Source organism: Tachypleus tridentatus, chromosome 1, assembly GCF_004210375.1.
Source record: "Tachypleus tridentatus isolate NWPU-2018 chromosome 1, ASM421037v1, whole genome shotgun sequence".
NCBI lineage: Eukaryota > Metazoa > Arthropoda > Merostomata > Xiphosura > Limulidae > Tachypleus > Tachypleus tridentatus.
In genome coordinates, this window is record NC_134825.1 from 34,577,512 (window position 1) to 34,596,243 (window position 18,732).

The 18,732-nt window shown below is 33.7% G+C and overlaps 1 long non-coding RNA gene across 1 annotated transcript; it reads right to left on the reverse strand.

Moving 5' to 3' along the window:
* Positions 1-591: 591 nt before the first annotated feature.
* LOC143246355 (uncharacterized) lies at positions 592-16,056 on the reverse strand. Its single transcript, XR_013025948.1, has 3 exons — positions 15,819-16,056; positions 4,738-4,863; positions 592-1,499 (listed from the first exon to the last, which is right to left on the reverse strand). It is a non-coding gene; the product is annotated as an uncharacterized LOC143246355 (long non-coding RNA).
* Between the last annotated feature and the right edge of the window lie 2,676 nt (positions 16,057-18,732).

Consider the following 18,732-nt stretch of genomic DNA (forward strand, 5'->3'; position numbering starts at 1 on the left):
ATAGGCATTCGAAAAACTATAATAGTTTAAACCTTGTCTCTAATCAGTTATGGCAGTTTTGATTTCACCTGCCGAAACGGAAGCAATACAAAAAACCGGTATTTGGAAAAAATATCTCGCAGAATGTATCAAGGAATTAAAGACAAAAATGTAAAGACATGTAACGTTTATTTAGATTGAAATAAACCGCTACTCAAGTAAGTAAGTATGCAGTAAAAATATTTTTGTTTTCTTGTTTGTTTTAGAGTAAAGCCACATGTTGCTATCTGCTGTGTCACCCGCGGGAATCGATTCCCGGATTTTAGCGTCGTAAGTCTGTAGATTTGCAGTTATTCCACCGTAGAAGGCAGTAAAAACGATAATGAAGTATCACGAAGAGAAATGTATGTTTATGTAAGTGTAATTTGGTCTGTATTTATTTGAAATAATTTAAAATGGGAATCTTTTACGAGGCAAATGCTAAAAGAAATGGAGAAAAGTGTTCAGTGCTTTACCACTGAAGTTTAATATAAGATTTATATAAAATACATAATTTAAAGCACTAAAACGTGAATATAGTTACATATTAATGTAAAAACACATGTATAAATTTATATGAAAACTCGTAATTTGAAGCGTTGAAATGTAAAGACAATTACAAGTTTATATTAAAACACGTAATTCAAAGAGTTGAAATGTGAAAATAATTAAAGATTTATATAAAAACATGGTTTAAAGTGCTGTTATATATCGAATAATAACATCGAATGTAGTTACATAAAATAATCAACATCAGGTAACTTATCCATCACAAATGATATCGTATTGTCTTCTATGTTATTGTTTTATTCACGTAATAATGAAGTATTTGAAATCTCTGAAGACGTTACCAAGCGACAGCATTTATTAATGGACATAAAGTATCTAAAGTATCTTTATTATAGCATGTAACGTACTTGCTTTAACAAAGTAGAGACCATTACGAACTAATTATAACTTACATTGAACAAACTACCTGGTATTGTAGCTATTACCTGACTGATTAGAGGAAAATAACTGGCATCATTGGTAAATTAATTTTCACGCGCTGTATTTGTATTCAGTTTGTTTGTTTTTGTTGTATTTTTTGGGGAAGGTTCATAAATACTTGTATTTTCTGTGGGGTGTGTATGAAAGAATGCAACAGATATGGTATTTTAAAAATGTTTTACAGATTTATATAAAAAAAAACGTATTTTAATTTTCTTTATTAGTTTGGTTATCTTTTAATCTGAATAAATTATGACTTACCCCTAGTGGAACATTAACATAGAATACAAAAACGTTTAAGTTAATTATTTTGAAACAACAGTATTACGATAACATTAAGCCTACATATATAACAAAATGAAAATTAGCTTCGCAGTGAGGTCGATATTTTTCGTTTGTTGTGAACTCTGAGAAGTTTGCTACAAGCGAAGGTTACGTTCAACTTAAACCTGACGTGTAATTCTCCTCATATCCTTCATCTATTTTTATGCCTATAAACATAAAACATCAATTTACAAATGTACAAACATCTTTCATCGAATGATTTCAAAAACAGAATAGTATAGCCATTAGCACTTGCATGATATTGTAAAAATATTTCATACAATTATTTTGAAAAGTGCGTAAAAGAAAGGTTACGACAATATTTCCTTAACATTACACACATACAGTTACATTATTTTATGCCGAATGTAAAGTCCTGTAGTGTTTCGTCATCAATTTTGAGTGATGCAAAAAGTAAATGTGTAATTATGCCACCAGCAACAACTGTTCAACTAGGATATTGTTTTGAAAATTTTTATATTAGTTCATGCGTTTCGGGCCCAGCATGGCCAAGCGTGTTAAGGCGTGCGACTCGTAATCTGAGGGTCGCGGGTTCGCATCCCCATCGCGCCAAACATGCTCGCCCTTTCAGCCGTGGGGGCGTTATAATGTGACGGTCAACACCACTATTCGTTGGTAAAAGAGTAGCCCAAGAGTTGGCGGTGGGTGGTGATAACTAGCTGCCTTCCCTCTAGTCTTACATTGCTAAATTAGGGACGGCTAGCATAGATAGCCCTCGAGTAACTTTGTGCGAATTTCAAAAACAAACAAACAATCATGCCTATATGTGACTGAAATTTATATATATATATCAAACCGGGAAAGTTGTATCTTTAGGTAAAGTTACAATAGAGCTATCTACACTCGCTGCCCTTAATTTTAAACAGATAGATGCATCTAGCAAATAGCACCAACAACCAACTCTTGAACTACGCTAATCGAATAGTGAGTTTTAATCATTACTCTTATAACGCACCCATAACCTCGAAGTGCGGACCGCTATTTTGAGACAATAAAATCCAAACTGAGGACTTTCGGACTCATTGTCCGATGAGCTAATCAATAGGCCACTTCCAGCACCAAAAAAAATCATAAGTATTTTAAATAAAACAATAATAACAATATTGATACAAAGTTCGTCTAAAGAAGTTGTAAATCTGAAATACAGAATTTTGTTATGCGTTTATTCACGGCCAATAGATGCTACGGTTTCTGGTAATCATGCTTTAGTTTTGTGTTTATGTTTCTAGCCGCGGCATATCGGCTCGTAGAATGGCTCTGAGTACAAATCTTTAGCTCTTAGCCCTGTCATCTCTTGATTGATTTGAGATCTAATTACAATTTTGGATTCAGGAAGTCAAACCCTTTCGGTTGATTTATTTGGTCACGTCTAAGTCTCATGTACTTCACTCTAATCCTGCCTAGAAGAATTTCAATTTGATGGTAAGCTGATAGAGGTCCTGATGAATAATAAAAATGAATCTGCTATGTATTGATGGCACGTAAAAATATAGCTAATAAAAAAGGGTGGGAAAATCGTAGATTGATTTATTCTAATTTAAACCTTGAAGACTTTCAAGTGTTGCAGCTATTTAGGATTTCCTCTTGTTAATATTACATCTGCCCATCGGTCAATTTTATTGCAAAGTAAGATTGTAAAATATCTTAAATGAAATAGCATTTATAAAAATAAGTCGGTCTCAGAAAGCTTTATTTTCAGAATAAATTTGCTGGTGTTAAAACAGAGATAAATTATGCAGTTTTGTGATGTTTTCAGGTCTTCAGTGGCTTAATATAATTACAGACATGTAATACGTTCCTCTTTAATTTGTATATTATATATATTGGTTATTTTCGTCACCAATGTACCTCAAAGATCCTTCCATTTTCAAATAAACATAATTCAACTAGGTTTCGCTGTGAAATTTCAGATGCTTATTTTTAAAATTCAGTCGTATCTCAAAAATATGCATTAAAAAGTTCCTTACTTAAAATAATTCATTCCTCTGTTTCCTTGACAGTAGTAAGAATCATGGCTGTTTTTCGTACACCTATTAAAGTCCTTATCTTAAACAAAACCTTAACATTCTTCCAATGAAACACTGATATTCAAAAAGGCGTCTTAAAAAATGTAGGCAGTATCGACTGCATATTTAATATACAATTTCGTTAAGCGGAAAATTTGCATATCGCGGAACCCATAATATTATTATGAAAATATACACACTGTTCTAGCCTGCGTAATGAAGTTTACTATCACGCGTTGATGCTTAGTTATCAAACATTATAATTCAAAGATGTCACTCCTTATCAATCATTCCCAACGGTTTTTCTCAGAAGAATTTCCGTTATTTTCTCTATATAACAGCTTAGTTTAAGGTCTATGATGAATGCACTGATATACATACGATTACTGTATTATACAACTGGGGAAAAAGAAATCAGTGAATATAAATTTAGTGAAATATCTTTCTCATCTTAAAGGCATCAAAATAAGACCTAATATATTCATTGCTTGCAAATCTTTCAACGTAACTTCTATATAACTCTTTCCATAAAATACAAAAATTCAGAAGGTGTTGACAATACGAGAAAAATCGCTTTTCATAGGGAAAAACATTTTTAACTCACAAAACTATTGAATAAGACTAAGAAAAGTGCAAAAACAATAAACATAGGCTTAGCCTTCAGAGAAAAAAAATCTTTTTCGTTCGAAAACATTTGTTAGGCGAAGCTAGTTTAATTGACCATCGTTAATCATGCTTGTCTCGGAGATACAAAAAAAATGTTCAGATTTTCCTGTAGAATTTATTTTCTTTTGTCACTTATGAAAACGCAAGCAAAAACTTGTTGTTCGAAAGGAATTTCATCAAGCATAGTACTGATGCTAAAAAGAAAAAATATCTATCTATTGATGGTCTCGCGCGTTGAATAGAAATATTGTTCAGTTTCACTGAAAGTTAATAGAACTATAAATTTTTCTGAACCATCTCTTGAAAATTCTTTTTAGTATAGTACGTTCTACTGAAAATGATGAGAGATCAAACGACAAGTGTTATTAAAACTATTCTCTGATATTTTAGAAGTGCTTATTTCTTAAAGAGCTATTGTGCAGACCCTTCAATTCTCGTCAAACCATTTAAAGGATTAGACCTATGACATTGAGAAAAAAAAATCAGAAAAATGTCAAAATATGCCAGCCTATCTAGCGCAGATCCGGACAATGGTTTAATTACGGTGATAAACCCGTGAATTGATATAATATATCAAATGAAATTAAAGTAATCTCGCTTGTCTTTCATAAACTATACATACATATATTCAATAATTTAAAGTTTCTTTAGCACACATAGCATTCAAGTTAACTTAGGTACAACAACACGTTTTCTAAAAACATAAACATACCTTTCTCGGAGAATCCGATACGTAACTGTCATAGCCACCAGAGACTGGTAAAACATTCTCCATTATATGTTCTGGGAGGCAAGAAGCTGTTAAACTTGAATGGTTTTCTTTTCCATACCTGAATTTCTGTTAAAAGTTAATGAAAGGTGAGTATTTTTAAAGACAGATTTTCTCTATTTTTGTTAGTTCCTTTTCCCCGTTCTTTTGTTCCGAAGAGGCCTGAAAAGGTCAGATATCTAGAGTGCTCCACTCGTAAACTGAAGGTTGTGGATTTGAATCCCGTGGGGCGTTATAAAGTGAAGGTTAATCCCACTATTCGTTGGTAAAAAAGTAGCCCAAGAGTCGGCGGTGGGTGGTGATGACTATTGTTACACTGCTAAATTAAGGACGGCTAGTGCAGATAGCCTTCATGTAGCTTTGCGCGAAATTAAAACAAACAAACAAATCATCCCGAATATTAAAACCATACAATTTTCTTATTGCTTTTAAACTAAAATGAAAATTTCACTCATTTGAGTATTTAATTTAAAAGAAAAATTAGAGACTTTATAAGTTTTTCAATTTGATTGGGTCAAAAAACGAATCGAAAATATTTAACAACCCAATTTATTTACTTTCAGCCTCATATTTAATTCATTAAATTTTGTGCATAAAAGTATTTGGAAAATACATCTACATAATCAAAACACAGTTTTCATAATTGTATGCAATGTGTTCGATTTCCCTTGGTGGATTCAGCAGATAGCCCAATGGGGCTTTTCTATAAGAAAACACACACACGCATACAATGTAACATCATATTTTACAACAGTCATTCAGAAACTCGTTGTTTCCTTATTTTACTCTTTCCTACTCATAACAATTCACTTATATCACACGATAAAATCATGGGTTCGATTCCCCTTGGTGAACTCAGCAGATAGCCCGATGTGGTTTTGCTACATGAAAACACATACACACTTATATCACTCTGTATGTTAGTTCGGTGTCAATCAGCAACGAAATCTTGTTCATTTCTTTCAGGATCAAGATGATCTTTCTTTAAAGACGCAAGAAGTTCAGAGAGAGAACTCCAAAATTATAAATGAAAATTATCTTTAAAAAGAAACATTTTACCTTTTACTAAATTAGCAGAGATTACCCGTTAAAGTGACAAACCTTGTGTAAGGAACAATTCTCCCTTTCTTTCGTTCTTTATTATTCTTTTTTATTATTAAATTCCTAATTACATACATTGCTTTGTGGAAGATAATAATTGACTTGTTCAACTGATTGAGCATTTCTGTCTTTAAATTCAATGCCGAAACTTTATTTTTAAAAATAAGTGCAAATGCATCTTATTTCAAGGGATTTTTTATCGCTATTTTCGAGCCAAAATCCTAAAACAGGGTAGTTTATCTGAGTGCAATAAATGTAGCCCAATATTTGGAGGTAGTTCCTGTTGATTATCTGTCTTACTTCGAGTTTATAAGTTCAAAATAATGTTATTTTGCGTGTCAGGCGGCTGACACGCAGTTAGTTTTCTTGTAGCTTTGCGCAAAATTCATATCCTCACTCACATTAACACAATAAAGACAAGCTTGTTTACTTTGAATTTTGCGCAAAGCTACAAAATATTACCTGAGTTAGCTGTCCATGAATTAGCAGTGTCACCACTATCCGCCGCAAACTCTTGGGTTAGAATTTTACCAACTAATAGTGGGATTGACTAACACATTATAACGACCCTGCGGCTGAACGAGCAAGCGTGTTTGGTAGGACGGGCATTCTAACCCACTACTTTCACATTATGAGTCAAGCACTCTGACCACCTGGCGATGCCGGGCCACATAAAAACAACAAATTCACACTAAAGCAACAGAAGAATGTTTTTCAAAAGGCAATCTTTTTTCAGAACTACTTAATCACGCCCCAATTCAACTCAAGATTTTACTAGTCTTTATTTCTGAAGAATTTGGGTCCATCTGTCTAAACATTTAAGGTTTTATGTCGATTTTTTAAAGAAAGTAATTTTCGCCATGATAGGAATAACGGATTGATTCCCCTCCACCACTATATAACACTGTGACACATTCACAGTAACAGTCTTTCCTCCTCACAAGAGCAACAGAGGGCGATTTTCAAATTAGCTCTTTCCTCCCTAAATCGAAAGAAATTACTTCTTACAAAGGCAGCCCAGCTCACTAAACCAACAGAAGACGTTTCTTGATAAGACTGTCCCTCCTCTCATTAAAACAAAAAGAAGACTTTTTTTTAATACTATCCCATTACTACTTAGTCAACGGAATATATTTCTTTAGAATACTATTTCGTCTCACTGAACCGACAAATGACATTTCTTTTGAACATTATTCCGTCTCATTAAACCAAACGAAGGCGCCTACACAACATTTTTCCTTCTCACCAAACCAGTCGTGATTTTCGCAGCCTTAACCATTTCCACAAATATAAATGGGACGATTTTGATTCAACCTCTGTACAAAGCATCAGTTTTGTATACTAATATTATACATCGTTAAATGTTACTAATTCGAGTTTGAGGTAATAAACATTTTTGTCATCATCATCATAATTTAGTAAGAGGTAAAATGTTATACTTCTATTCTTCATAACTGGATATCTAAAGTTGAGTTTATCTTATACCTAAAGTTTTTTTGTTTGTTTTGAATTTCGCGCAAAGCTACTCGAGGGCTATCTGCGTTAGCAGTCCCTAATTTAGCGATGTAAGACTAGAGGGAAGGCAGCTAGTCATCACCACCCACCGCCAACTCTTGGGCTACTCTTTTATCAATGAATAGTGGGATTGACCGTCACATTATAACGCCCCCACGGCTGAAAGGGCGACCACGTTTGGTGCGACTGGGATTCAAACCCGCAACCCTCGGATTACGAGTCGAACGCCTTAATACGCTTGGCCATGCCGGGCCGATCTTATACCTCAAGTTCTCAACTAGTATTAACCGAACAGAACTGATAAAATACAAAAACGCTGTTAACAAGAAAAAGAGTCAATAAAAACACCACAAGCTATCTGAAACAATATCGTTAATTACAGCATAAAAATGAAATTTTAAATAGGATAAAAATTTAGTCCTACAGGCCACCAATATAAAGGTAAAGTAAAATACAGTAAATTATTGTAACTAACGTAAACATTGACTTGCATCAGCGTATGTGACCGATGCATGACTATAAATCAAATACACTACAGCAAATGTGTAAAGAAAGGCAGTTTCAGATATATATTTTTTTTTATTGGAGAACACTAAATAAAAGTTTAGTGGAGGACATTTTAAAGTTATAATTGTTGTTCTTAACTAATTGTTTAATTACAGAAAGTAAGCACTCGTTTAATGATTGCACTAAACTACTCTCAAACCATAGCCCGTGACTAACGGGAATACAGGAAACACAACAAAATAGATATCGCATGCGAAAGCTATAAACTAATATCAAGATTACGTTCTCTAGTTACTTCTGAATCAAGGTTTTGGTTTGTTTTGAATTTCGCGCAAAGCTACACGAGGGCTATCTGCGCTAGCCGTCCCTAATTTAACAGTTTAAGACTCGTGGGCTACTCTTTAATAATGAATAATGGGATTAACTGCACGTTGTAAACCTATCACGGCTGAAAGGGCGAGCATGTTTGGTGTGGTAGGGATTCGAAACCGCGACCCTCAGATTACGAGTCGAGTGCCCTAACCACCTGGCCATGTCGGGCCCTGAATCCAGCCTCTGAGAAAGACTAGTAACATGGATGTGTGTAATGTGTAAAACCGGAGTAAGATGATCAAACGTTGCTCCGCAATGGAAGTCCGTGTTAATAAAAAAATAATTTAAACGTTTAAGCTTGGTTGGTTTGGTTGTTAATAAAAATAAGGCAACACTAGGGGACGATATTTTTTGTTTCATTCACTGAGTTCGAATTGAAATGTGTATTGCAACGAATTTACTAATATATATTTATTTTAATATCGATGTTTGTTTGAGTTCAATACAGCGTGAGGCTAACCATTAACCATAACAATATCAAGATAGAATTCATTCCTCGAGAACCATTGATAAAATATTCAGTTCCAAACCAGAGAGAAGACTTAGTATTGTGTGTAAGTTTGTAAAACTCTTATACATAAATCATTATTTGTAACAACTAGTTGTAATAGTAGGTATCAATCTTCTTGGTTAATATCATAAATATGATACATACCGACAATCAATTAACTTCGAAATTGAAATTCAAATTTCCGATTATTTAAAATCGTAATACATAACGTACGTGACATAATATATCGGAAGCTCTTCCGAGATAAATTATAATATGTAAGAATATATATTTCTGAATGTCATTTTTAATGCTGATTTTAAATAGCTATATCTGTCCAATCCAATAAAGTTCAAGATTATTTTAAAAATATCCAACTTCTCTCGTTCGAAATTTTACTAGAGACTGGATACAACTTCATCAAAATCATCAAGGCCTGTCTACCATTTTGTATAAAAAAAACTGGTTATGTTAAGTCCGATTGTTGGCGTTTGGAAAAGATAAAGAGACAACATCCAGTGTATGTAGTTTCCCCATTCGGGTCACCCCATGTTGTTGATTCAGCCACTGGTATAAAGGTTGATGTAGTAAGGAAGGAATTTAGACATTTTGCCTCTGGTGTTTCTGTATCTCTAACAAATAACACTGCTAATCCGCCCCCCCCCCCCCCATCAATTAATACAGCGGTATGTCTGTGAACTCACATCACTAGAAACCAGGTTTTGATACGTGTAGTGAGCAGAGCACACATAGCCCATTGTGTAGCTTTGTGCTTATTTCTAAACAAATAAGGATACAAACAAACACATATTATACGTGATACTAGAGCAACTCAGTTATTGTTGTTGGAAGGTGTATTACCCTTAGATTCTAGTTCTGCCACAAGTGAGTCTATTATTGCTCAGGGCATTAAGGGTGGGTTTGTTAATATTTCTCTTCATAACATTTACTTAGTATCAGACCAAGTGTCGGAACCAGTTGTGGTTGAAGTAAGACCTACTCTGCCAATCAAGGCTGAATAATTTTTGACAGGAGACGATTTGGCTGTAAGAAAAGTTGTTGCCGAACCCAAGATTGTTAGCGAGCTGACCACTGTTTTATCTCAGGATGATGTTATTGTTGAGGAGAATCCGAATGTGTTTTCCTCGTGTGCTGTGATTCGAGCTGAACTAAGAAATTAAACCAACAACAAATGATAGACACGTACTCGACGAGGATCTTGTGAATAGCTATCCTACTGACAATTCATTGATGAGTGACAATGATGGGCGTGAGGATCTGGTTCATCTGGTGAAGTTCTATTTGTTAGAAGTAAACTGATTGCTGAAAAACGAAAGGATCCCCAAATCTCTTTACTGTTCAAATATGCTTATCCAAAGAATGAAATAGAGAAAGTTCCAAATGGTTACTTTGCCAAAAATTGTGTGCTCTTGAAAAAATGGAGACAACCAAATATATCAGCTTCAGAGAACTGGACTGTAGTTTATCAAGCCGTTGTTCAAAAGCATATCATTCTGAAATATTGAAAGTTGTCCATGGACTATAATGTATATGTATAGGTATAATATCTTGTAACGGATTTACTAATATATATTTATTTTAATGTCGATGTTTCTTTCAGTTTAATGTAAATTTAAAAATTATGTAATATATATTGTTAAATATGTACTGCGATAGTCCCGCCTATTCTTTAAATCTTTAGCATACTTTTAAGGGTAACATTCAATAACGTACATATGTACGTAAAGACCAGAAGTGTTGAGCCAAGTGAACTTTCGAGAACCTCGCCTAAAGTTTATAAATCGACGCGCCAGGAGAGTATTGTTGGGTTGCTACAGTCAGTATAACATAAACCTCGGAAGCTATAATTGTGATAAACGCTTATTAATCGAAAAACTACAGAAATTTGACCAGAAACGTTTATAGATTTCGAACATTACGAACTGTTCAGCTTAAAAGAATTAACTTCGGGCGTTGCTAGTTCTACAATGATATTGTATAACTTCAGTTATGAAAAACTTACACACAAGAACAGAGCTAGCTAACATTCCTACCAAGTGAAATGTACCTGTGCATTTTTCTTTATTTGTTTATTTAGAATTAAGCACATAGCTACACAATCTACTATCTGTGCTCTGCCAACTACGGGTATCGAAATACGGTTTTTAGCGGTGTGAGACCGCAGACATACCGCTCTGCCACTGGGGGTGTACTTGTGTATCAACATAGAATTAATTTGTTCTCCGTAAACTGCCGATAAGGGATTCATTTTCAAACCAGATAGAAAACTCAGTATTGTTTGTGTATGTGTATTTTCTATGGCAAAGCCACATCGGGCTATCTGCTGTATCCACCGAGAGAAATCGAACCCCTAATTTTAGCGTTGTAAGCTTGAAGACTTACCGGGAGGCCAGTGTTGTTTGTAGGTTTGTAAAACTTTTGTATATAAATTATTATTCGTAATAATCGTCATCGTAAATTATATTGTTTTTTTATATTAAAATACATTTGTCTCAAGAAATGAAATTGTGTGTATCACTGCTGTTGTAAAATATCATAAATTTGATAATATCCACGTTGAATTAACTTCAAAATTCAAATTCGAATTTCTGGTTATTTGAAATCGTAATGCGTAACGTAATGACATAATAAATTGAAGACTTGTCCAAGATAAACTACGATACGTGGCAATACACATTTTTGAATGATATTTTTAAGGCTGATTTTAAATTTTGTATCTGTTCAATTCAATATAATATACATAAATATAAATATAAATGAAAATTTGGAGAAAGGAAAATCATTTTTTGATTTTGCTCATCAATCAAAGGAAGTACTTTCAGCATTACATGTATACCTATGTATTTAAAACAATTGAAAAAGTTCACGTTAATGTAAAGTAACAAACTCAATATAAAAATTTAGAAATATTCTTAAATATTTGCTTGAAAAGACCGTAATTTCCATGGTTACAACGCCAATACAAGTCAGCCATGTTATAATACGATTGGTTCTACAACGTCGCTTGTTACGTCTCTTAACCACACATCAAATACTTTCACTTTGCTGAAGATTTCATAAATATAAAATGAAACTTGGAGAATTGTGTTTTAAAAGGGGATTTTAAAATATTTAAATAAGTGTATAATTATTTACCAAGTAGTCTAACTTGATCTAACCTCACATAAACTATCCTAGTAAAATGGAAAAAAATATTTGTTTTCATTTCTTCAAATTGTAATTTATATTTCTCAAATCAGTATTAAAAACTACATTGAAAAATGTATATTTTTCTGTTTGAACGCAGTGCATGAAACAAAAAATATCCCAATGGGCTATCTGTGTTCTGCCCGTCACGGATTTGGAAACCCAATTTTAGCATGGTAAACTATTGTGCTTTGGGAGTGGGGAACATTTCAGTGAGCTCTTCTAAAGCAACGAATATTCCCTCAATCAGCGTTTCCCAAATTTTTGTCACTCACGCCTCCATTTAATAAACGTTATTTCTTGCACGACCTTCTATGTGTTTTAATGACTGAAAGAGTGAGTTAAATAAATACACATTAATATGAGCTCGGTGTATCCAGATGGTTACTGCGCTCGACTCGTAACCTGATTGTCGCTAGTTCTAATTCTCGTCACACCAAACATGTTCGCCCTTTCAATTGTGGGTGCGCTATGATGTTCAGTCAATCACACTATTCATTGATAAAAGAGTAGCCGAAGAGTTGTCGGTGAGTGGTGATTCCAAGCTACTTTTCCTATTTATTCATTTTCAAATTAGGGACGGCTAGCGCAAATAGCCATCGTGTAGCTTTGCGCGAAATTCAAAACAAGCAAACATGCGCATTAAAGTGCTTTTAAAAAATTAAATACAATTAAAATGCTTAGTTTTGCGTTACATATTACACTATGTTGACTCTACACTAATCGTTCGCAACTCTTCAAGAAACCAGCTAGAAAGCGTCCCATATTTTGAGAAACAATGCTATAAATACTTCAATCAATTAAATTCTGTGATATGCATGCAATATTGATCAATTTACCGTATCCTCTGATTGTTAGTTACCTGTAGTCTGTGAACCACTGTCAACAAGTGACATCTCAAGTTATTTACCATATTTTCTGATTGTTAGTTATATGTAGTCTGTGAACCACTGTCAACGAGTGACATCTCAAGTTATTTACCATATTTTCTGATTGTTAGTTACCTGTACGAACCTACTCTTTTTTTTTTCTTTATGTTATATTCCTGAAGAATAATCTAGAAAATAATGTAAAGTTTATATTCTTCAAGTAGTTTTAATTTTTATATTTTAGAATATAATTTCTCGTGTATTTAAGAAAATAAACTGCGTTGTTATCAGAAACATTAATTTAAACCAGGAAGTCTATAATCATATCTTAACATTTTACAGATAAGTTAAACATTTATCATTACCACTTCCTACAGATTTTAGTTATTCCGAAATTCCAAATTAACTAGAACCAATAAAGTTGTAATATAACTTGAGAACAAGCAAAGGACTGAAGTTTCTCAATGTGTATAAGTAATTGTACATCTGTCCATCTTGAGCAGACAACTGATGAAATAACCTCTGACCTCGCAGGCATGTAAGACGGATAGAAACAGTCTTTTGATAAAATTCTAGGTTGCTTCGAACAATTGCCTTGAAATATAGCTAAAATTAGACGAACAAATAATTTTGAAAAGGGAGATTTTATATTTGTTTAAATAACTCTTATTTTCTACTTTATATTGGAACATTAGTTCCTGTATGGCTGTGATGAAGGTTCGTCACTGGATTTAAAGTTTATTAACTTCTAAAAAAATGTAAACTTGAAACAAAAAGAACCAAGAAATATTATAATATGTTCCATCCGAACATCCTATACACACACACACACACACACGGCTTGGCATGGCCAGGTGGTTAAGGCGCTCCACTCGTAATCAGAGGGTTGTGGGTTTGAATCCCCGTCGCACCAAACATGTATCGCACTTTCAGCCATGAGGGCGTTATAATGGTCAATCCCACTATTTGTTGGTAAAAGAGTAGCCTAAGAGTTGGCGGTTGGTGATGATGACTAGCTACCTTCCCTCTAGGCTTACACTGCTAAATTACGGACGGTTAGCGCAGATAGTCCTCTAGTAGCTTTGCGCGAAAATTCAAAACAAACGTACATAAATAAAATAAAACCAGTCGAACCATAAGGGAAAATACATTAGTGTTACTCTCTACGCTTATTAAAGTTAACTTTGGGTGCGTGTGTAGATTTGAGAATGTTAATCTAATAGAGACTGTGCATTTTGGCAAAAGTTCGTTTTATATTATAAAATTATTTGTTTTACGAAAAAATTTACAGCCCGGTGAGGGCGCCATCTATTAAGGAAATAATAAATAAAGTATACAATTCGTGAAACTACACTTCGGCTACTTGTACTTTTATTATTACACGTGCTATATTTCGTGTAGTATTGTAATTTCCGTATCTTCGGTAAAAATGATGTGTAAAAATGTTAACAATATTGCTAATTAAGCTGCCATAAATACAGTGAAAAATTGTAAATTATCAGATTCTTCGCTAACTCTTCTCAAGACGAATTTTACCCTGAACAACTGTAGAAATTTATACGTCAGATAGAAGTTTAGAGTATACATACAGTATAAAGTTTGGAATACGGATGTATACTATTGTAGTTTGTTTTTGAATTTCGCGCAAAGCTATCTCGGCTAGCCGTCCCTAATTTAGTAGTGTAAGACTAGATGGGAGGCAGTTAGTCATCACCACCCACCACCAACTCTTGGGCTACTCTTTTACCAACGAAGAGTGGGAGTGACTGTAACATTATAACACTCCCACAACTGAAAGGTCGAGCATGTTTGGTGGGACGAGGATTCGAACACGCGACCGTCGGATTACGAGTCGAGTGCCTTAATCACCTGGCCATGTGGTACAAAGTCTTATCCTGCTCCATCATTAACGGCTTGGAAACTATTTGGGCAAAAGACCGAAAATTCAAAAAATATATTTAGATATTTTCTTTAGCATCCAGTGTTCGAAAAAAGTTTATTTATTAAATGTAACCATGAGAAGAATGTGTGTTGTTTTTTTTTACAGTAAAGCCACAAAGGGTTATCTGCTCAGCCCAACGAGGGGAATTTAACCCCTAATTTTAGCGTTGTAAATCCGGAGACATACCGCTGTACTAGCGGTGAGATCCATGAAAAGAAGCAAGTATCTTGATATTAATAAAATATAAATAAACTCAGTAAATATTAAATTTCGTAATTATCCTAAAATACAAATATAAAATCAAAATGTGATGATTCAGTTACAAATACTAATGATTTAACAAACAGATAAACAGAAACTGTTATGATGAAACAGTTAAAATGTACAGATGCTTACGTTCCGGAAACTAGAAACAACACTTAGTGGAAGGCCCGGTATCGCCAGGTGGTTAAGGCGATCGACTCGTAATTTGAGGGTTGAGGGTTCGAATCCCGGTCACCCCAAACATGCTCTCCCTTTCAGCCATGGGGGCATTATATGCAATGTTCAATCGCACTATTCGTTAGGAAAAGAGTAACCCAAAATTTGACGTTGGGTGGTGATGGTGATGACTAGCTTTCTTCCTTCTAGTCTTACACTACTAAATTAGGGACGGGTAGCGTAGATAGCCCTCGTGTAGGTTTGCGCGAAATTCAAAAACAAACAAACAAACAAACTTAGTAAAAATTCAATGTCAAGGTGAACGAATAATGTGTATATTATTGGAACAATTCGGCAACTATCGAACTATACTTGTGGCAGGCTACTATGTACGTGCCTAATCTAATTTCCAAACTTTATTTAATATTCTAGCACAGAAACTGTAGTGTTATCAATGCTAAAGTCATTCAATAAAATGAATCAGTGACATCACATAACCACGCCCACCGCCAAAATATATGAGTGTAAAAAATATAAAATCCACAAGAAAAAAACAACTCATCAAATAATTCTAACATATAGCGATATAAATTACTCTCACCTGCATTAGCAAGCAACAAGAACAGATTCTGAATGGAAAAGATTTCTGAGGAGGTTCTATTCTCCGTCGACTTTTATGTCGACGTATGCGATTCGGCACAGTATAAATATAGTTGGAAATTCTATGTCTGGGTAAACGCACTATGGAAACCCAATCAATCATGTCTTACAGGATTACTTTGATATTGTAATGCACTACGTTCTTAAACGTAACTTTTTGTCCAGTGCTCTACGTATAAGTTGTATGTAGACTGCAGAATCGGCGGTTCTGAAGTGAAATTAGAACCTTATAGACTTTGATGTTGCGCAAAACGTTTTGTAGTGCTTCCTTCCAACTGAAACCATAAAAAAAAGTTCCACGTAACAACGTATGGCATCACAAAATGAGAAAATAACTCCAAAGTTATAGAGAAGCGTTTGAAGGAAAGCAATTATGAGGTATAAACATGTTAATGTATTAGCGAATACTGTACCTATTTCTCTAGTATTTAATAGAGTAATTCTAAAAATATGCAGTTCTTCACTTGTAACTCATTCAGCTGTTGTAAGTTACTCAAAGTAACAAACGTAAAATATTTTACTTTTTTTTTAAATATAAGATGATCTTATAACACTTATCTTCTGTTTTGTTCGAAATTAAGCACTAGCACTATTCGAAATTTTATCACTATTCGTTGATAAAAGAGTAGCCCAAGAGTTGGCGGTGGGTGGTGATGACTAGCTACCTTCCCTCTAGTCTTACACTGCTAAATTAGGGACGGCTAGCACAGATAGCCCTCGAGTAGCTTTGTGCGAAATTCAAAAACAAACAAACAAACTATTAATACGTTTTTGATTGATTGTTTGGAATTAAGTACAAAGCTACACAATGGGCTATCTGTGCTCTGCCCACCAAGGGTATCGCAATCTGATTTCTAGCGGTGTGAGTCCCCAGGCATACCGCTGTGCCACTGGAGGGGGTCTCTTGATAAGTGAATAAACTCGTAAAGTATTCAAATATAAATGTATACAATGAAAAACAGGTTTAGTGTTTTTCTTATACGTTATATAAATCTCAAAACATTTTTTTCAGCACAGCTAATCTATTGTGAAATATTAATTTGCCAAACAATTAAGCTGCATCTTTACTTATTTTTCTTTAGCCAGTATTTAAGTACCATAATCAACAGCAAGAACTCCATGATCCAACGTGGTACTACTGCAGAATGGATTGTTATATATTCCACCACTAATGAAAAGAAGAAACGGTTTTCAACTTATAAGCCTATCGTTTATATTGGACTATTGTATACATGGAACTATACAAGCGGTTACGCTCGTTTTCCATATCTTTCAAGACGCAAAGATAGATAAAAATAAACTTTGTAAACTAAAAGAGAACATATTCTAGAGATTTCACAAGACTTTCAAATTCTGTTCATCTGTTTTCCAAACAATTAGTACTATTATTGTCATACAGCATACTTAATGTAATTTCGCATACAATTATATGTCATATCAGCTTACAGTGCGTAATAAGGCCTTTTTAAAAACAAGATTACATATTTTATTACTAATAAAGATCGGCACACGCTGAGAAATTTCAAAAAAATGGTTCAGAACTTACAACACAAGAATTTTCCCACAAAACCTATAAAAGTTATTTTAAACAATTTTGAAGATATGTGTAGAAAATGTTTAATTTGTTAAAGAATTAAATTTCATGTTTAATCTTCTGTTGCAATTTACAGCTTTTACAGTAAGTAAGTTTCGTTTTTACAACAAATATTACATTTCGATCACTGGTACGATCGACATAACGTTGATAAGTCTTTACAGTAAAGAACGTTTTAGTGCGTTAATCAACATTCAAGATCCAACAATTAATCTTACTTACTGTAAAAGCTGTAAATAGTAATAAATATACTTTATCAGTAAATACACACAAAACAAAACTTTATATTTCATTAATCCTTGATGACGAGAAAACCCACTTGTAGAGAAAAATACCTGACAATGACCGAAGAAGGTTAAAACGTTGTTCGCTCCTCTACATAGAGTTTTCTCTATCCATACCATATCAACCGTTTTTATTATATATATTTTATATTTCATTGTTCCTTATCAGCCACAAATTTCTGGCTACATTTAAAACCGTTACGATAATGTTTGCAGGTTCTCCTAAAGGCTTTGATTTAAACCCTAACATTAAATATACGTAGAATAATTTCCAATATATAGAAACATTATATTACGTACAAAAGTGGGCGTATAAAGTTTCTTTAAAACTATATAAAAGAAAGTATATTATTTATTGTAAGATATACAATATCTACCGTTATTCTGAGGTTTTAACAAGTGGTGTGACTCACTTAACGGTACTTGTACCAGATGAAGCATTAACTTTGAAGTTCTTACAAATTTGTATATTTTTGCCTTGCAATAATTTATCTTTGTAAAATTTAAGTGAGATTGATTACGTTATCTTTGGAGTAACTGTTTTTGTTATATTAGTAATACCACGTAATATTAACATATTATGTTTTGGACATGTATATTTAATTATATATTAAACAAACCTTCGATGAACACAACTTTGAGTGGTAAGCTACACATTAAAATTCATTGGCGTTGATACGCTATTTTGTATACAAAAGGTTTTCACAGGTTTACAGGTAAGATAGTCTACAAAACTATATGGTAAAAAGTATGATTGATACACGGTAAATAAAACTGGAAATGAAAACAACTCTAATTTTGTTCTGTGAAACAAAAGCCTGGTATTTGAATATCTGTACGTTCAAGTTAAGAAACTTCAATCATTCTAGGCTAACAAAGTACATACATATGTTGCTGATGCACAACCTCGGTTTGAATTTTTATACAAACTACGTACACAAAACAACGTATGACTTCACAACACAGCGCCTTTGAAG